Here is a 19672-nt window from a genome sequence, read left to right on the forward strand (position 1 = left end):
CCCTACAATTCCCACAGACCCTGACAGATTTTATAAAAGGCAAGATATTGAAGAAACACATAAATAGTATTACAGCTGAAAAACCTTTATTACTACGATGAATCATAGTGATTAACTAATTTCTTTGAAGATTTTTATGATAAATCCTGACAATGTCTGCAGTATCTATAAATACTGATCAAGATTTGTAGCATCAAATAACCTGTGGAATAAACACACTTTATGATACCATCGCTACAGGGTAAACTGCAGCATGCTTGGTGACTAAATAGGTTTCTGCAGGAATAATGATCAGCACTGTCTTAACCTTGCTACAGGGCTGGGAACAACAGGAATTACTCTGCTCTGAAGTCTCTCCTACAGAACCTCTAACATAGCCTTAGGGAGAAAACAGCAGCCTAGAGTTCCTGAGGAAAATAAGGCAGCGTGATTTCCCCTTTTAGGAAGAAAAAAGCAGAAGGCAGTCTAAAACAGATTATATATTTAAAGCAAGCTCTCAGCCTAAGCACAAAAGAATACCTGCTTTACAAATGAAGAAGAGTGTTCGCAATTAAATGCATGGTCCATAAAAGACCATTTGTGTGCCAGCAGGACATTTCCATAAATGCTGTAGGACAGCCAGAATATCACCTCTCCAGAAAGTGTTTACTGAACCAGCCAGAAGCAACTATTCCTTCCCTTTGAACTCCTCAAATACCTTGTCATCTTTAAAAATGTCATTTTTAAATTACAGTTTATAGTCAATATTATTTTGTATTATTTTCAGGTGTACCACATAGTGGTTAGACAATCATATACTTATAAAGTGTTCTCTCCAATATTTCAAATACCTATCCAGTAACATACATAGTTACTACAATTATTATTGACTATATATTCCCTACATTGTACTTCACATACCCAGAAGTATTTTGTGGCTACCAGTTTGTATTTCTTAATCAGAATTTCTTTCTTTACTTTTCTCACCTTTTCCCTCTGGCAACCTGCAGTTATTTTTAAATGGAGATAGTATTAACTATCCTCAAGAACACTACAACTATCAAGAGAGATAACAGAGAAAGGCCATAGTGCAGGGCTGGTCCACCATAGGATAATGGTAGCCACCATCATCATGGTAAATGTCATTGCTATTAACTTTTCAAGACATTTAAAAATATATTTTATTGTACTTGATTCACAATATCCTATGAAGTAGGTAAAAAAGATATGAATCTTCCTTTTTGACAGTTAAGAGAAATGAAAAAGTTAGTTACTCTGAAACATTTAAAATTTGATAGTATTGGCAGTCCTGATCTTACAAATTGAGTATCACATAAATCAATAATCAAAATCTCTGTTACGCAACTGGCAGTTAAAGACAGGAAACTGTAAATGATGTTTTCCCCCTAATTTATTATGTTAAAATATAGGACTTGTTTAAAATGTAAAGAAAGTTCATCGGGTTGAGATACAAACTCCGGTGAGGCCCTTGCTGTGCCAGCACAGTGAGGATTTCGGCACTGATTGCTACACTTAAAAAGAAGAGGGTAACTTGTCATAGTACTAAACGCTGAGGGGACAGTGCCACAAAGATCAAATAGAAGCACAAACATTAATTTATAATACCTAAAACTTTAAATAATTAAGAAAAACGTATAGAAATATTCACATAAAAATACAAGATCTAGAAATTTCCACAAATACATACCCCTAGCAGATAAAACAATTCATGGTTAAAAATAAAAAATATTTGATTTAAAGGCTGACATTTGCTGAATTAACATATAAATGAGTGATTTATTTCACCACCTAACTGCTCTTAAAAATGTCTTTAGTTTTAAATGACCAAGACATCACAAAAGAAATGAGTAAATGATATAAGAACAAAATATATTTGTGACCACTTGGATAAATATCTTATTTGAAATGTATAGGTCCATTTATATGCATGTCAACTCAAATCCTCCTAAGTGGTCTATGCTGATGAATTAATATATATTGTGAGGGTAACTTTCACGAATATTTATATAAGAAATACAATATCAGAAACGAATGAAGGCTGTACAAGAAAGTACCAAGTGAAGTCGTGAGAGATAATGAAGTCATTCTCCTACAGATGAGAGAACATCTATAAGTTTTTCGAAAATAAAACTTTTCATAATATAATTGCACTAACTTTAAGTTGCTCCGTTTATCCAAAAACTGACCACATAGTCATTTGGGATTTTTCCTCAATATTATTACTATGTCTCTCTTTATCTTCACAGATATCCCAAGAAGCTAATACATTGTGTTACTCTAACATGTATGTCCTACTGGTACTGTTTTCTCTCATTCAGGCCAAATCATCAAGTGCCCACCATTCCTTTTGTCCTCAGTCCCCACCCATCATGTGTTGCAGGCAAAGACACATAAACAGAGATGGGGAGAAGGGTAGCAAGACATCACAGCAAGGCTCAGGAATAGACATCAGGAGATTCTAAAGTTCACTTGCTTCCCATGCAAACAGAACCTCTGTACTTAGGATCTGTTGCACTTCAAATTACCGTGGTATAATCATTTCACATTTTACTTTTTAAGAAAGGTATTTTATATCCCCCCCCCAAATAATATATGTATCCAGTACCATCTAGTCTTATTTGGGGTGATTCTGATAGTTACTTGTGAAATTTTAAATATCTTTAATCAACTTTATTTTCTATTCTATTAACTTCTGACAGTTATCTAGGAACTCCTAGCTTTGTAAAATGATAAAGGGCTTATACACTCTTCTACATCCTCCTTCACAGTGTGCCACACAATTTTAATTCCACATAATTCCACTTCCATTGTCAAGGTTAATGTTCACAGTGTGTCCTAAAACCTATGCCAAACCTCTGTGCCCTGGCTATCATCTGACTCTATAAGAGTTAAAAATAATTAACAAATTATATGAACACAGTTATATAAACAGAATTCAGTGCCTGACAAGAACCCTAAGGAATATATCGGAGTGAGAATATGCCTAACCTCAAGGCCAAATGATTTCACTGTAATAATTATGCTCAATTAGGCCCTCCAAATGCCAAAAGAAATATAATTGCATTCTGATGTCGTCAACAATCCCAGTAGAAAGAAGTCTTAGCTTTCCTCCAAAGTTCATTACACCTTTTTAGAGAAAAGTCCATACTTGTCCTGGTTAGCACTGAAGGCACTATGACTGAGCTAGGTGGCAGGGAAAAAAGAGCAAACCACAACATATATGCTAGGAGAAGACAAGCTTTACACTATGTATGGACTTGGCTTATTTCCCCTGCGATGAGAAGACAATGGGGAAGACATATGACTTGCTTTGATGAGTACAGACTAAAGACCCAAGGGAAGAAGTAGAGAGACCAGTTAGACAACTACTGTAGAAGTCCAAGAAAGATGATGGCAGCTTGGACCTGGAAAGTAGACATAGAGGTGGTGAGAAATGTTGGAAATGAAAGATAGTGGTACTTTTAAGATAGAACCAATAATACTTGTTGATGAACTAGAAACAGGATATGAGAGAAAGTAGTCAAGAATGACTACAATATTTGTCACTTGAGCAAGTAAAGAGCAGAGTTAACGTTAACTAAGATAGGGAAAACTTCTAGATAAGTAGATTTCTTTGTGTATGGGGGGGCGCTGCTGGCAGGAAAGAATACTAACATCAGGATATCAGTTTTGGATAAATTAAAACTAAGATGTCTCTTAGTTATTTTTTGAAAAGATTTTACTTATTTTTAGAGAGGGGAAGGGGAAGAGAAAGAGAGGAAGAAAAACATCCATGTGTGGTTGCCTCTCACACACCCACTATTGGGAACCTGGCCCACAACCCAGGCATGTGCCCTGACTGGGAATCGAACCAGCGACCCTTTGCTTCACAGCCCATGTTCAAATCACTGAGCTGCACTAGCCAAGGCTTAATATTAAGATGCCTCTAGCCCTAACTTACCTCACCAGACTAATACTGTACACCATTTTGACCATATGTTCATAAGGCTCACCATTTATCTTTTTAAGTATAAATTTTTAATTATATTTTCTTGATTATGCTATTACAGATGTCCCAATTTTTCCCTCTTTGCCCCTCTTCCACCAAGCACTGCCTCACTCCCTTAGGTAATCCCCACACCATTGTTCAAGTCCACAGGTCAGGAATATAAATTCTTTGGCCACTCCATTTTCTATACTGTACTTTGCATCCCTGTGGCTATTCTGTAACTACCTATTTGTACTTCTTAATCCCCTCACCTCTTCACCAATTCTCCTTCACTCCACTCCTACCTGGCAACAATCAAAACACTCTTTGTATCCATAAATTCTCTGTTCTTCTTGTTTCCTTAGTTTGTTTTTTAGATTCAATTGTTGATAGATATGTATTTTTTGCTATTTTATTATTCATGGTTTTGATCTTCCTTTTTCTCAGATAAGTCCCTTTAACATTTTATATAATAATGGTTTGGTGATGATGCACTCCTTTAATATTTTCTTGTCTGGGGAGCTCTCTCTCTGCCCTTTTATTCTAAAGGATACCTTTGCTGGGTAGAATGATCTTGGCTGTAGGTCCCTGCTTTTTATGACTTTGAATATTTCTTCCCAATCCCTTTTAGCCTGCAAAGTTTCTTTTGAGAAAACCACTGACAGTGTTATGGAAACTCCCTTGTAGATAACTGCTTTGCTCTTGCTGTTGTTAACGTTTTCTCTTCAACTGTTGGCATTTTAAGTATGGTGTGTCTTGGAGTGGGCCTCTTTGCATCCATCTTGCTTGAGACTCTGTGATTTCTGGACTTGCATGTCTATTTCCTTCACCAAATTAGGGAAATTTCCTTCCATGATTTTTTCAAATATATTTTAAATTTCTCTTTCTTTCTCTTTTTCTTCTGGCACCACTATGACGTGAATGTTGGAATGCTTGATGTCCCAGAGGCTGCTTACACTATCCCTTTTTTTTTATGGATTCTTTTTTCTTCTTACTGTTCTGATTGGCTGTTTTTTGCTTCCTCATGTTCCAAATCATTGATTTGATTCTTGACTTCATCCACTCTACTGCTGTTTCCTTGTAAATTGTTCTTTATTTCAATTAATATGTCCTTCATTTCTGACTGGATGTTTTTTATGTTGTTGAGGCCCTCACTAAGTTTCTTGAGCATCCTTATAACCAGTGTTTTGAACTCTGCCTCTGATAGATTGCTTATCTCTATTTTGTTTCGTTCTTTTTCTGGAGTTTTTGATCTGTTCTTTTATCTGGGCCACATTTCTTTGTCTCCTCATTTTGGCAGCTTCCCTGTGTTTGTTTCTATGTATTAGATAGAGCTGGTATGACTCTCTCTCTTGGTAGTGTGGCCTAATGTAGTAGGTGCCCTATAGGGTCTAGTAGCACAGCCAACCACCACCCAAGCTGAATAGTCAAGACTCGCCCTTCATGTGGGCTGTGTGGACCCTCCTCTCGTAGCTGAGCCTTGATTGCTGTCAGTAGGTCAAAGCAAGGGATTCACCCAGATAAGTCAATGGCCAGGACTGGCACTGACCACTGACTTGTACCTCTGCCCCTCCGTGGAAGATCAGCTGTGCAGGGGCAGAGCAGTGGTGCTCCAACATGGTCTGTAGCTGTCCACTGGGTGCACAGTCTCCATCATTTCCCAGGTGGTACAGGCCACAGTCAGCCCCCTTCTGTGTTCTGTCCAGGCCCACCCTGGATGAGCTATAAAGCAATCTGTAGATGGCTGCTACTTGTGCTGGGCTTAGTTTCCCAGGAGAATCCAATTTGTGAACCTAGGCTGGCTGCTGCTAGTGTTGTGCCTGGGACCACTGAGCCAGAGTTACAGGGGGCTGGGGGCTCACTGAAACCAGATGTTGCTTGTTTGACAGGATTTAGGAAGTTAGGAAGCAGGAGCCAAGATTAGCCATTCATAAGGAAAAGCCATTGTTAATAGCTTGGGTGAACCTGTAAGTTGGCTGGGACAAAGCTTCAGAGGATCTCCAGGAAAGTGGGGGTGGGGGACACAAACAGTGTTAGCCAGGTTGATGGAATCTCAGATATGGCACCTGCCTGTTGGCTCTGTGGCTCTGTTGGGAGAGGGTTCAGAAAAGGGACAATGGCCTCTGCCCACCTTCCTGTCTGGGAGAATGCTGCTATCCCCCCAGTTCTCACCTAGATGCCAGACCCTTCTGTTGTTCCCCATATGCCACTGGTGCTTTCCAAGCTGCTACTCTGGTGCTGGAGCTCAGAAGAAGTTAGTCTGAATCAATTTATGTGACTTCTTTAAGAGGAATCATTTGGGACTCCAGAAGATTCTTCCACCTACTCAATTCCCTTCTGGTTTTTGCAGGCAGAAGTTATGGGGACTTATCTTCCTGGCACTGGGTCCCTGGGTTGGAGGGCTTGGTGTGGGCCTGGGACTTCTTGCTCCCGAGATATCCCTCCCATATTCTTATCTACTATACGTGGATTGGGACCAGCCTATTCTGTGTCTTGACCCCTCCTACCCACATCCAGTCAGTATGGATGTGGTTTCTTTAATTCTGTAGTTGTTGGACTTCCATTTAACTCTATTTCTGATGGTTCTGAGTGATGGTTGCTCTATATTTTAGTTGTAATTTTGATGCAGTTGTGCAAGGAGATGAACTGTGTTTACCTATGCCACCATCTCAACTGGAAGTCATAAGTGTAAATTAAATGAGCAACTTTTGTACTTGAACCCTTCAATGGCTATCCACTGAAAAAAATCCAAACTGCTTTGCAATAGAAATGCCCTAGTTACCTGTTACTTCCTACTGTTCTAAATTCAAATTCTACAGCTTTACACATTAAATTAATTCCATAATAAGACAAAAAATAGACCATACTTTAAGAAAGGTTTTCATCACCATCTCCCTGGTGAACTCTCTGAACAAAACTCTCCTCTTCCATCCAGTAGAGCTTATTACTCTCCTTTATGTCATCATTGTACCTCTTTTTAATGAAAAATCTAATACAAAGAATAATTTCATCTATTAAACTATGAACTCTGTTCTGTATCTGCATTTGTACCAGTAAATATGTATGAGCTGAACAAACCCTAATAGAACTGATGTAAAGAACTTCAGGAAAAAGTAAACAAACAAACAAATAAAAACCTTCAGGGACTAATTTTCTAGTCTTGATTTCACTGCCAAACCAAGATGGTTTTCACCTACCTCCCTCTACCTCAACAGGATTGATCTGTACCCAGGGAATGCAAATTTAATGTGATTCAAGTGATGCTCTAAAAAGAAAAATAAATGAATAATATTTTCCTACATCAAATCCAAATGATGTTTTATCTTTGCACCATTGTACCACTGCTTTTTTTTTATTAACATGCACTGAAAGGTGAATTGTATTTATTTGTACACACTTACACTTACACTATCTTTTATTTTTAGAGGTTACAACTATGACTGATTTTACCAACGGTTCCCAAATACCCAGCAATATTATGTTCCTGTGAGCATTCAATAAGTCAATCTCTGATTAATTGTGTTATTGTATTATTAATAATGCTTGGTAAATCAAAATTTTGGTTTCTAGGTAAATGTTTTAAACTGTCATCAGATTCATTTTATTGATAATTTCACAGTAAAATTCATAAAGCTCTAAGGAAAGGTCTAAATTACAATACATAAATACTAAATTCTGAAGAATTCACATATTTACCTTGTAAAAAGCACAATTACTTTTTATTTAAAATTTATGTTCCCTCATAAAATTTTAAGTCATCTGGCAATGATGAACAGATACATTTCTTAACCACAACTGCTTACTGAACTATAAACAATTGTGCTTTCACTTCTTGATTCCACAGTTTTTTCTTGCCTTTCACCCAGTTAAAAATATTCTTTGCCAAAAGCCACAATAATTCTAAGTATGAAACAAAAATCTGAAGCTCAACCCTTAGAAAAAAACAATACTGACCAGGAATTTTTATCATCGTTCACAGAAATAAGAACAATCAGAAAATAGTACAGCATGCCAGCCACCTGTGATCACACTGTGATCACAGCCACTGTGATCACAGTGTCACAGTGCTATACCAGTCATGTCACTGTGAAATATTCTGCAGGACTGACCTTACTATTCTGTAGAGGGTGAGTTGACAATAGAAGGTTCCATGTTTTAAGAAGTCCAAGAAAGGAAAAAGCATTCAAAGGCACCAGAAAGGCAAAGTATATACAAAACCAGACAAGGGGGTACTCTGGACTAAATGTTTGTGCTCCCCCAAATTTGTATGTTGAAGCTCTAGCCTTCAGTGTGACTGTATTTGGACATAGGGCCTCCAAGAAACTAAGACCGAATGAGGTTATAAGAATGAGACCCTGATCTGGTAAGATTAGTATCCTGCCCTGGCTGGTGTGGCTCAGTTGGTTGGAGCATTGTCCCATAACCGAAAGGTTTCAGGTTCATACCTAGGTTGCAAGTTTAGCCCTCAGTTCAGGAGCACACAATCCCCTTCCTGGGATGTATAGGAAGCAACCAACTGGTGTTTCTCTCCCGTATCAATGTTTATCTAAGAAGCAATGAAAAACTATCCTAAGTGAGGAAAAAATAAATAAGCAAATAAATAAATAAATATTAGTATTCTTATAAGAGAAACCAGAGACCTCCCTCTCTTTCTGCTGAGCACAAAGACTACGTGAGGACACCCAGATAGATGGCTGCTGCCTACAAGCCAGAAGGACAGCTTTCACTGGACACCAACACAGTGGTATTGTGATCTCAGAATTCCAGCCTCTGGAAATATGAGTCACCCAGTCTATGGTATTTTGTTATGGTAGCCTAAGCTGACTAACATTTTGTTATAATGAAGGGGGCACTACTGTAACAAATAACTAAAAATATGAAAGCAGCTTTGGAACTGGGTAATGGGTAAAGGATGAAGTTTTAAGGTACACTCCAGAAATATGGTCTTTCAGGGTGATTCTGGTGAGGTATCGAATTCATATGCAGAAGAGGTTATTGGAACCTAGAAAAAAGGCAATTACTTTGGACTAAACATTTGCGTCCCTCAAAATTCTTATGTTGAGGCCTTAATCCGAAAGTGATGATATTTGGAGTTGGGCCTTTGGTAGATAATTAGGTCATAAGAATGAAGCCCTCATGAGTAGGATTAGTGTCCTCATAAGAAGGAAGCTTAATGTATCCTCACATGAGAATACAGTAAGGAGACAGCTGTCTATAAACCAGGAAGTTGGCATTAACCAGAAACTGAATAGACTGGTACCTCGAACTTAGACTTTATCCATAAGAAATAAATATCTGTTGTTTAAGCCACCCAGTCTATGGTATTTTGTTATAGCAGCCCAAACTCAGACAGCAATTTGTGATGTAAAGTGGCAAAGAACTTGGCTGAATTGTGTTTTAGCATTTTGTAGAAGGTAGAACTTGTAAACCGCGAGATTAGACATTCAGCAGAGATTTCTAAAAATAAAATGTTAGAGATACAGCTTGGGTCCTTCTAACTTCTCACAGTAAAATATGAGAGGAGAGAAATGAGGAAAGAATGAAGCAGAACTTAATGACCTGGAAAAGGCTAATAAGCCTGTCCATATTGCAAAAAATGAGAAAGTATGTTTGCTGGGAAGAGAACACCAAGGGCATGGCTAGACTATCATTCAATAAAGAGATTATGGGATTATGTGAGCAGATACTCTGCCAGTTTAAATTGAACCTCTTCCATTCTATAGGACAGGGCAACACAGCTATGCTGTGAATGTGCATCATTCTTCAAAAAAGGGAAGAATGACCCCAAAGGAAATTAATTCAGATGTCATCAGGGCTGCCCCTCTAACCACAGGTTGAGGGGGCAGGGCTGAATATTTCTTCTGGGATTCAAAGGATGGGGCCACCTCATTGTTTAGGGGTGGAGCCTTTGCACAGAACCACAAGGGTGAGAGGCCAAACACAGGCCATAGGGGTTGACAATACCACCCCTAGTGGACCTGTAGGGCAGAGCACTGAACCAAAGACAACTTTTCTTGAGCCCTATAATCCAATGAAATTTGTTTTGGTAGTTTTGGGACTTGCCTGGAATTTATCACCTCTTCCTTTCCTACTTCTTTCTTTTGTAATAGGAATGTCTATTCAGCGTCTGTCCCAGCATTGTACTGGGAAGCACATTAAGCTGTCTGTCTGGTTTCACAGGCTCACATCTGCTGAGAAATTTTGCCACAGGATGAATTGTACTAGAGTCTCTTACTCATATCTGATTTTGATGACACTTAGATAAGACTTTGGACTTTAAACTTTAGAGTTGCGGCTGGAATGAGTTAAGATGTTTGGGGCTGTTGTGGTAGAATGAATGTAGCTTTAATGTGAGCAGGACTTGAATTTGGGTCCAGGAATGAAAAGTCATCGGCTGAATGTCTGTGTCCCCCAAAATTTATATGTTGAAACTGACCCCCAATGTGGCTGTATTTAGAGATGGGGCTTCTAAAGAAGGAACTAAGTAATCTTAAGTCATATTAATTGGGTCAAAATAGGCAATATCTATAATTAGCCAGAGCAGGGCATGTAAACAGAAGTATAGCAAATTCACATCTACTAAAGAAAAGTCTTGGGTATTTTAGTCATAGGTGCTATCTCCTTCTAACAACATTGTAAAAAACACTAATAGGGAAGAAAGGGGAAAGAAGAAGAAAAATTATGCTGAGTGAAATAAGCCAGGTATTGAAGGACAAATACCATATCATCTTACCTTTAACAGGAAGCTAAACAACAAAACAAACAAGCAAGCAAAATATAACCAAAGACACTGAAATAGAGAACAGGAGGACAGAGACCAGAGGGGAGAGGGGAGGGAATTTCAGGGGAAATAGGGGAGGGATTTAGAGGAACCAATATAAAGGATACATGGACAACAACTAAGAAGGGTGGAAATGGGAGGGAGGGAGGGAGCACGGGGGGTGGGTTGGGATGGGAGTAATAGAAGACTGTACTTGAAGAGTAATTAAATAAATTTTAAAAAAAGAAACATTAGTTTAAGGACTAAAATGAAATGATGTGACAAAAGTGCCCCTCTTGAAAGGCATGCAATGAGAGATCAGGGAATTCTAATCATGGAAAAAGTGAAAGAAACGTAAAATATTCTTCGGGACTATAAACTGAAATATGCACAGAGAATGATTTTACATGGAATTATATATAAGGCAAGGTAAAACAGCAACAACACACAGAATTTTAAAAGTAGAAATAACTGAAGCTTTATGAACTCGATTTTTCTCAGTAGAGAAACTGAGTCACAAATCAAGTGACTCACATAGGCCTTAACCTCCAGCAAAGTTGGGACCAGCGTCAACAAATACTGACTAGGACCATTTTTGCACTGTAGTGTCATGAATTATTTCAAATTTCACCACTGATATTTATTTATTAACTTCATAAACACTTCCTGAGTTACCAGCACTGTTCAGGGTTGCTGGGTAAGCCCTATATATACTTGTAGCACTTTGCAGTTATTACTCACTTACACTTTGTATAATTACAATACAAGATGATACTGGAAGTATAATTACAGACAAAGAGAAAAGTCTACTAGGCTTAGCTTATATTATGACACAGCTTTTTCACTGGAAGGAGGTATTTAGTGTTGTGCATATGTGTAAGGTACACAGAAAGGTATAGTGAAAAATGAGGCAATATCAGGTATGTAGCAGGAACAACCCAAAATGTCACATTAAAGAGTTTAAAAGTGATGAACACTTTTCCAGAGACAAGAGCTAGTCAACAGAAATTTTTTTTAAAGTAGAAGAGTGATATCAGACTTACCTCTTAGGATGATAACCTTGATAGGCTGAAAATTAGGAAAAGGCACTACCAGGGAGACCAGATGGAGACTGACAAAATAATCTAGGCATGTGGGAATATGGGCCTTATGTGGTAGCAGATGGGCTAAATGAGGAGATCTTACTTGAGTAGAATCAGCAAAATCTAGGGAACAAATGGATTGATAATATGTACAAGAAAGCCCAAGAGAAGACTAGACCAGGGAAGGCAAGTACCAGGGCATTCTGGGTCTGAGGGGCCTGTAGTATTCTTGGATGCAGGTGTGGCTGGTGCTGAGCCAGGAAAGCCACAGGACACAGAATTACCAGACCTCCCAGAAATCCTGGGGGAGGCGACACAGGGATCCCCAATTACCCAGGAAGGGCACAGAGAACAAGAAGAGGCCCAGGAGGAGACAGCAAAAAACCAAGAAGAAAAATGAACATGGGAAAAGGCAAACCAAGAGGAAGTACTGTCCTTGAAGAAAAAGACAACTAGCTATGTGAATGCTGTGAGAAGACAGCAATTGGGAACGACAATGCCTACACACTGGTAGAAATGAAGGAGTGTCACACTGGGATGGAAGGAGGTGAGACAGTAGATCTCAGGCTATTCTTTTAAATCACTATAACAATACAAAAGCAGTTTCCAATTTTTAACAACTTTACAAGGCATTTACTAGTCCAAGAACTGGTTTATTCTAGCTGAAGGCTAAAAAGCTTCCTATTTTGTAACAGAAAAATTTACCCCCACTTCTGTTGAGAGAGATAAATGGTACTGCATGATAGATAAGAAGCAGCCTCTACTTAGATTACCGTTACCAGAGCGAGGCCACCTAGCTGCTCACTCACCACTGTTCCTTGGTGATCTCCCCTGAAAGATGAGGAAAGTCAAGTCTGCGCATGTACTGTCATACAGGTTTCTCCAGTCAACAGAATCCAAAATAAAAAACTTTCATTCCTTTCAAAATAAAAATAAGCCAAAGAAGTTTGGAAAATTAGATTGATGAAAAGGTTAAGATGACATGCACAAGGTTTCAGAGCATGGACAAATGCCAGGGCGATACTGAACTAGGCCAGAGGGTACAAATGACAGCTGGCTGAGCAAGCCAAAGAAAACCCTGCCTTGTCAATATCCATACTTTTCTAAAGGTCAGAAACAAAGTTTCTGACATATAAATAATTTTTGTCATTAATGAAGTTCAATTTAACACTAAGAATGAATTTTTATTTATTAAGCCACATATGGAATTCAACAGAAAATGTTTTATCTACTTTCATTCATTATAATTCGTTATAATTCATTTGGAATGGGCTAAACTAGTCTTATTTTTGGATCATTTACAATAGAAAAGAGAGATAAAGATCTTTTTAAACCTCAGGCCTATGCAAAAATAATCTTAAAAGTGTGTAATAGCTATTTTTCATTTCATGTAAAAAGAAACAAAAAAAGAATAATTTAATTAAATCTACAGGGAACCTGAATGCATCATTTAATTCTACTGTATTACCAAACTTCCTTTCATAGATTTTTATGTAGAAAAATTTACAAAAAATAATTTATTTCTAGGAATGAAGGTGAAAAGGTGAGACAGAAGTAGCTAAGGTATGACAAATATGTTAGCCAGAGTTGAGTCTGGTATTTAGTATCCCTTCCTCTATTTCTCAGGTTCTATCATTATTTTCAATAAAATTATGAAATAACTTGGCATTAGGAAAGTCAAATATAACTCTTTACTCTTTGGTTAACTTACACTTAAAATGATTACTGGAAAGTATAGTCATTTGGGACATGAAATCACAGCTCTAACAGTAGACAAAATACCATAGTTTGTTTTTAATTTGAATAACTCAGCCAAGAATATGCATGCGAATTCTTCTTGCCCATGACTACAAAGAATCATGTTAAATACTACGGCTGCACTAAAATGTGGCTATGGATATAAAAGAAAAAATAAATAAATAAATAAGGCTTAAACATTGTAATTGCCTTTCTGGTTTTATTGACCAGAGGGAAGTTGGAGATAATCCACACATAGCTCCCTTAACCCCAGAGGAAAGGGGAAGTTAAGAAAAGGAACTACAGTAAAAACTCTCCAGCCAAATCAGGGCTAATATACACAGAATAGGGCACAAGCAGTGTCCTGTCCCTTCAATTGAAAAAAAGAGTGGTAAATCAAAAAGTTGAAGATAAATTTAAGTGACCTTTTTTTAAAGACTTGGAACTACAAAACTACCAAGATCTCTTCAATCCATGTCATTCTTACTTTGTAAACTTAAATAAACATATTTATTGTAAAAACATGTCATATTATGCCCCAAATCCACTATGTCCTCACAGAAACTAAAGATTTAATAAGCATAAAATACTGTCATAAATTGGCCAAATTAAATGTACATCTCACTACACACCTCTTTCCTAGTTTAAATACAAAAATATTAAGAGACTTAGATTATACATATGTATCTTCAACAGTTATTTTTCAACTAAATTAAGGGATATTCCTTATGAAACAATTTGCTTTGGTAGAAATGATCATCCAAACATTTTCTACCTCAAGTTACTCTTTAATTAAGAGAAAAGAGTGCATCAAGGACATGAGGTAAATACATACATATCTATAGAGTTCGGACACAGACATATCTATAGAGAACTCTCAGCTCTTCTTCCTGCTCTGTACATAAACATTTCTTCTTCCTCTCTTAACCACTTAAATGGCAGGTCTGGAACATGACCCCATTGCAGCAGCCCCTCAGCCTCAAAGAAACCCCTTGAAAACAGTGAGAAAAAGGAGGATGCCATCAAGGCCAAAGGGACCCCCCCCCCCCGCCCCGGCCTACTCCACAAGTGTCACAGCCACTCCTTCTGGGGTGGCCCGGAAGGACACTGGGGACGAGTCTCACAGCTGTCCTTTCCATTAGCAGCACAGAAATGCATATAGAAGGGTCATGCTAGTAACAAGGAGAGCTCAGGAGGAGTGCCAAAGGGGAACCTGTGGTGGGGTAGGAGATTACAAAACCAAGTCTGCGAGTGTGTCCACAGCTAATCATGGGCAAGGGCAAAGAACTCTGCATTCTGAAAAACCGTCTCACTGAAAAAACCAGTCTTGTTATTAAAATGTCCCCTTCCTGACCCAAAGGTATATGAGTACATTTTAGTAGTCCATAAGCTAAATTCAGGGTGGAATTCTCTACCATCTCCCATTTCCCCTTTGTCTTAATTGTGAAAATATATATTTGGTTTTGACAAATTACTTCTTTTATAAAAGGAATATTTAAAAAGATACTGTCCCCAAACTTTTTCTAATGATGACCTTTTTAAAGTTTTCAACAATTAATTTTTCCAGCATTTACTAATACTTCCAAACTATAATATAGTATGAAAGAGGTCTAAAAAGTATGAGTTAGAATGCTTTGAGGCATTTACAATAACATATTATTCAAGGAGTAATTCATTAGAGTCATTCTCCTTTATAGTTACTAAAGAATAATGCTTTATTTCCTTTGGCTTTGTTTCTTTTTTTCTTTTGTCTGATTTTCCAACTGTACTTCAAACGGTAGAATCTTACAGACATTATTAAAACATCTTCAAGTGTAAAATACTGTTTTGTATACTTCTAAAGAGCAAAGCTTTAGTATTTTAAGTAAAAAAGCAATGAATTATAATTTCTAGGAGGGTTACTTTTATCAGTGATAGATATATATTTGCTGCTTATTAGAAGTTTGAATGAATGAATGAAAATGTGAACACAAAAAGTGGCATTCTATGAAAAGTAACCTCACAGGGTGATTTGATTATAAATGCCTAAATGGGTAGGTCATGGTGGGTGGTCACACCCCAGTGCTGTAACTTCTTTAGTAAGAGGATTTTAAGGCAGCCCTTTCCATTGTTCTTAAAGTTTACACCATCTTTAAGATGTGAGAAGTAATACCCTTCTAAAGCACACTCACCCTTGAGAAAACACACAACCTTGTTAACTATCCTTTAATCGGGTCCCCACCCAGCTCCCTCCCACCCTCATGTAAAATTCCTTAATCATAAATTCACAAAAGCAGCAGCAAAACTATTATTCTATGGAGCATGTAAAATCTTGCTCCCTGGTATATGTTATCAATTTGGCTCAAATAAACTATAATAAAAAGTGTCTATAGGTTTGGATGTTCTTACGTAGACAAAAGAAACAAGACAGAGTAAAACAAAAAATAAAACATAAGTTAAATATTATGACCTACTATGAAAAAATAAGAGATACGGAGGCAATTTACCGTATTTCTCTAGTCAGTTAAAAATATTAAACTTAATAGAAAACCATCTACTATTATTTGAGTACTGGTGGTTATAGCGGTACTTGCTTTACAACTACTTTTTGAGCTGCATATCTACATTTTCTGTACTTTCTTTTTTGTGTTATATTGCAAAACAAACTGATAACTTATGGAAAGCAGGATTTGGTTCAAGAAAATAGACTAAGCAGAAGTTGCATTCACCTTCTCCCATGACCTCATCAAAATTGCAACCAGATTATAAAACAACAGCCTGGATATCCTGAGGACTAACTACACAGAAATCATATAATTAAAGATACACAGAAGAAGCCACATTGAAACTGGTAAGAGAAGATGAAACAAGAAACAAGCTGACCACACTCATATGCAGGCTGTTGAGAATATGGAGGGATATTTCAGCTGCAAAGGGCCCCCAGAAGAGTGAGGGGTCTCAATCCCGTGTTGGGAAGAAGAGCCCATATAACCTTTGGTTGTGAAAATCAGAAGGAATTCTGCCCTGGTGAGAAAAAAGGCTAGTGGAAACCCAGGCATACTCTTAGAAGAACTTGCACACCAATTGGCTGACAAGTACACATCCTGGGCTTTGGAGGAAGAATGGTGGCTTGAAGGATGCCAACTATACAGGGAAAGATTCTGCTGTGTAGTTTCAAAGAGAGGACCAGAGGAACAACCACCAATATCCCTCTGTGGAGTCTTTTTCTTGCACCACTAGAGAATGTCATCTTTCCTGGGTCCAGCACTATCCCCTCACAGCGTTTGCCTGGTGAGCTATACTAGCCCCACCCTGACTCCCAGAATCCCTACTACTCAACGTGTGTCTGTAAGCTCTGCTAGCTTACAGACTGGGCCCATGTTGCAGTTTCTTTTAAAATTTCAAAACATACTGGGCAAGAATGGGGGTGCCAGAGTCACACAGAGACACACAGACACACTGAGTTGTGTGGCTTTAGGGCTAGGGCCATGGTCCCACATCCCTGACAGGGCCACCATTCCAGTGTTAATCCCTGCTTCCACACAACACTAGCAAAGGAAGCTGCACTATCTCCACCCTGATGATCCCACAGGCCCTGCTCTGCCCTATATGCCCAGGGCTATAGACTCTGCCTTTAGCAACCAACCTGGCTGGATGTTGTTATCTTCCTTAAAAAAACCCTCAAAGAAATCAAGGAGTTCAAGGAGTGTAAGAGACATACAGAAAGAAACTCAGTTGAGTGCCTTTAGGGAGAGGGCTATATTCCAGCGCACCACAGGCACCACTGTTACTGCACAGACTTTCCACCCACCTGGCAAATCATAATCTATTGTAGCCTGATGAACTTTACCTGCTCCACCCTAACACCTTAAGCACCACCCCACCACAAAGGTTCCCAGGCCTCAGAAGGTGATGGATGGCCTCAAGGTACTCTGACAACTGCTGAGTGGCCTCAGACCCCGCATTGGTGGGGAGTTGGAATATAGCTTAACCTGGTAAAGACCACTCAGTGAATCCCTGAGTACCTGCCTCATGCAATTTACATAATGCCTGAGGCTCTTTCAAAGACTAAGCCTAACAGCCAGTGGGTAGCTGGCTAAAGGTGAGAAGTGACACCACAGAAATACAAAAATTATAAGAGAATAATATGAACAATTATATACCCGATTATTGGACAACGTAAAAGAAAAAACAAGTCCCTAGAAACATATAATCTTCCACAACTGAATCAGAGAGAAACAGAAAATTTGTATAGACCAATTACTAGTAACAAAAGTAAATCAGTAAGCAGAAAACTCCCACCAAACAAAAGTCCAGACTTCTTCACAAGTAAATTTTATGAAATATTTAAACTTCTATCTTTATCAAAATATTGCAAAAAATAAATAAATAAAAGAGTAAGGAATGCTTCCACCTTATTCTACAAGGCCAATACCACCAATGAACCAAAAACAAACAGAGTCACTACAAAAAAATTATAGGTCAATATCCATAGTAAATATGTATATAACAATCCTCAACAAAATACTGGCAAATAAACTCAGTAATATATTAAACATATCAAAAACTATGATCAAGTGGGATTTATTTCAGAAATGCAAGGATGGTTCACTATCCACAAATGAATCGATGTGATACAAAATATAAAAAAATGAAGGATAAAATCACCTAATTATCTCAACAGATGCAGAAAAATTGAGAAAATTCAACATCCATTAATGATAAAAAAATTTCAGCAAAACATATAAAGAACATACCTCAACATACCTCATATATATGAGAAAACCACAGGTAATGTCACACACAAGGTAAATAGCTGAAGCTTTTTTTCTAAAATCAGGAGTATGACAAAGAAGCCCTCTGTCACCACTTTTATTCAACATAGTATTTAGAAATCCTTGCAACAGCAAGTAGACAAGGAAAGAAATACAGTCCTTTACCCAGGTAGCTCAGTTGGTTATTACACCATCCTGTATGCCAAGTTGGTGGGTTCAGTCTCCAGTCACGGCACATACAAGAAGCAACCAATGAATGCATAAATAAGTAAAAAAGCAAATCAATGTTTCTTTCTCTCTCTCCTCCTTCCTCTCTCTCTCTCTCAAATCAATAAATAAAGATTTAAAAGGAAAAGAAATGAAAGGTAACCAACTGGAAAGAAAGAAGCAAACTGTCAGTATTTGCAGATAAACATGAGACTATATCTAGAGAACATTAGCAATTACAACAAGAAACTATTACAACTAATAAATGGATTCAGTAAAGTTGTAGGATACAAAAATTAATATCTTAAATCTGTTGCACTTCTATACATAAATGACATATTAGGAGAAAGAGAAATTGAGGACATAATCCCATTTACAAAGAGAGTAATCCTATTTATCAAAAAGAATAAAATACTAAGGAATAAATATAACTAAGGAAATAAAAGAATTATATTCAGAAAACTAGGACACTGATGAAATAAACTGAAGCAGACACAAATAAATTGAAGGATATGCTGTGCTCATGGACTGGAAAAAATAACATTGTTAAAATATCCTACTGCCCAAAGCAATCTGCGGATTCAATGCAATCTTTAGCAAAATGCCAATGGCATTTTTCATGGAACTAAAACAAACAATACTAAAATTTATATGGAACCAAAGAAGATCCCAAATAGCAAAGATATCTTGAGAAACAAAAACAGAGTTGGTGGTATTATGTTCCTAACTTCAAACTATATTACAAAGCAATAGTAATCAAAATAGTATAGTAGTGATATAAAAACATACACAGAACAGAAAGAAAGCCCAAAATTAACCTGTATTTTATGGTCAACTAACTAATGTAAAGCAAAGGAGGAAAGAATATAAAATGAGGGAAAATCAGTTTATTTGATAAATAGTGTTTAATAACTGGCAACTGGAGAAGTAGATACAAAAAGAAAAACCAACCCACTACACCACTTTCTTTCATCATATACAAAAATAAGATCAAAATGGATTAAAGTCTTAAATAAAAGACCTGAAACCATAAAACTCACAGAAGAAAACACAGGAAATAAACTCTTTGACACAATTCTTAGTAATTTTTTTTGTATATGACCAAAGGCAACAACAAAAAATTAAACAAATAAGACTCTATCAAACTAAGAGGTTTTTGCACAAT

The 19672-nt window shown here is 37.5% G+C and overlaps 1 protein-coding gene across 3 annotated transcripts in view; it reads right to left on the reverse strand.

The window, feature by feature from the left end:
• SPIDR (scaffold protein involved in DNA repair) overlaps window positions 1-19672 on the reverse strand; it is a 387966-nt gene that overhangs the window by 233462 nt on the left and 134832 nt on the right. The window contains exon 1 of one of the 3 annotated variants that reach the window (XM_037035386.1): window positions 8413-8474. The exons of the other annotated variants lie outside the window; for them this stretch is intronic. The gene's annotated coding sequence lies outside the window, so the exon portion shown is untranslated. Of the gene's footprint in view, window positions 1-8412; window positions 8475-19672 lie in introns of those variants that run through there. 3 annotated transcript variants of the gene reach the window in all.

This window comes from Sturnira hondurensis, unplaced genomic scaffold (assembly GCF_014824575.4).
Source record: "Sturnira hondurensis isolate 20B ecotype Veracruz unplaced genomic scaffold, ASM1482457v3 Scaffold0022258, whole genome shotgun sequence".
Taxonomy (NCBI): Eukaryota; Metazoa; Chordata; class Mammalia; order Chiroptera; family Phyllostomidae; genus Sturnira; species Sturnira hondurensis.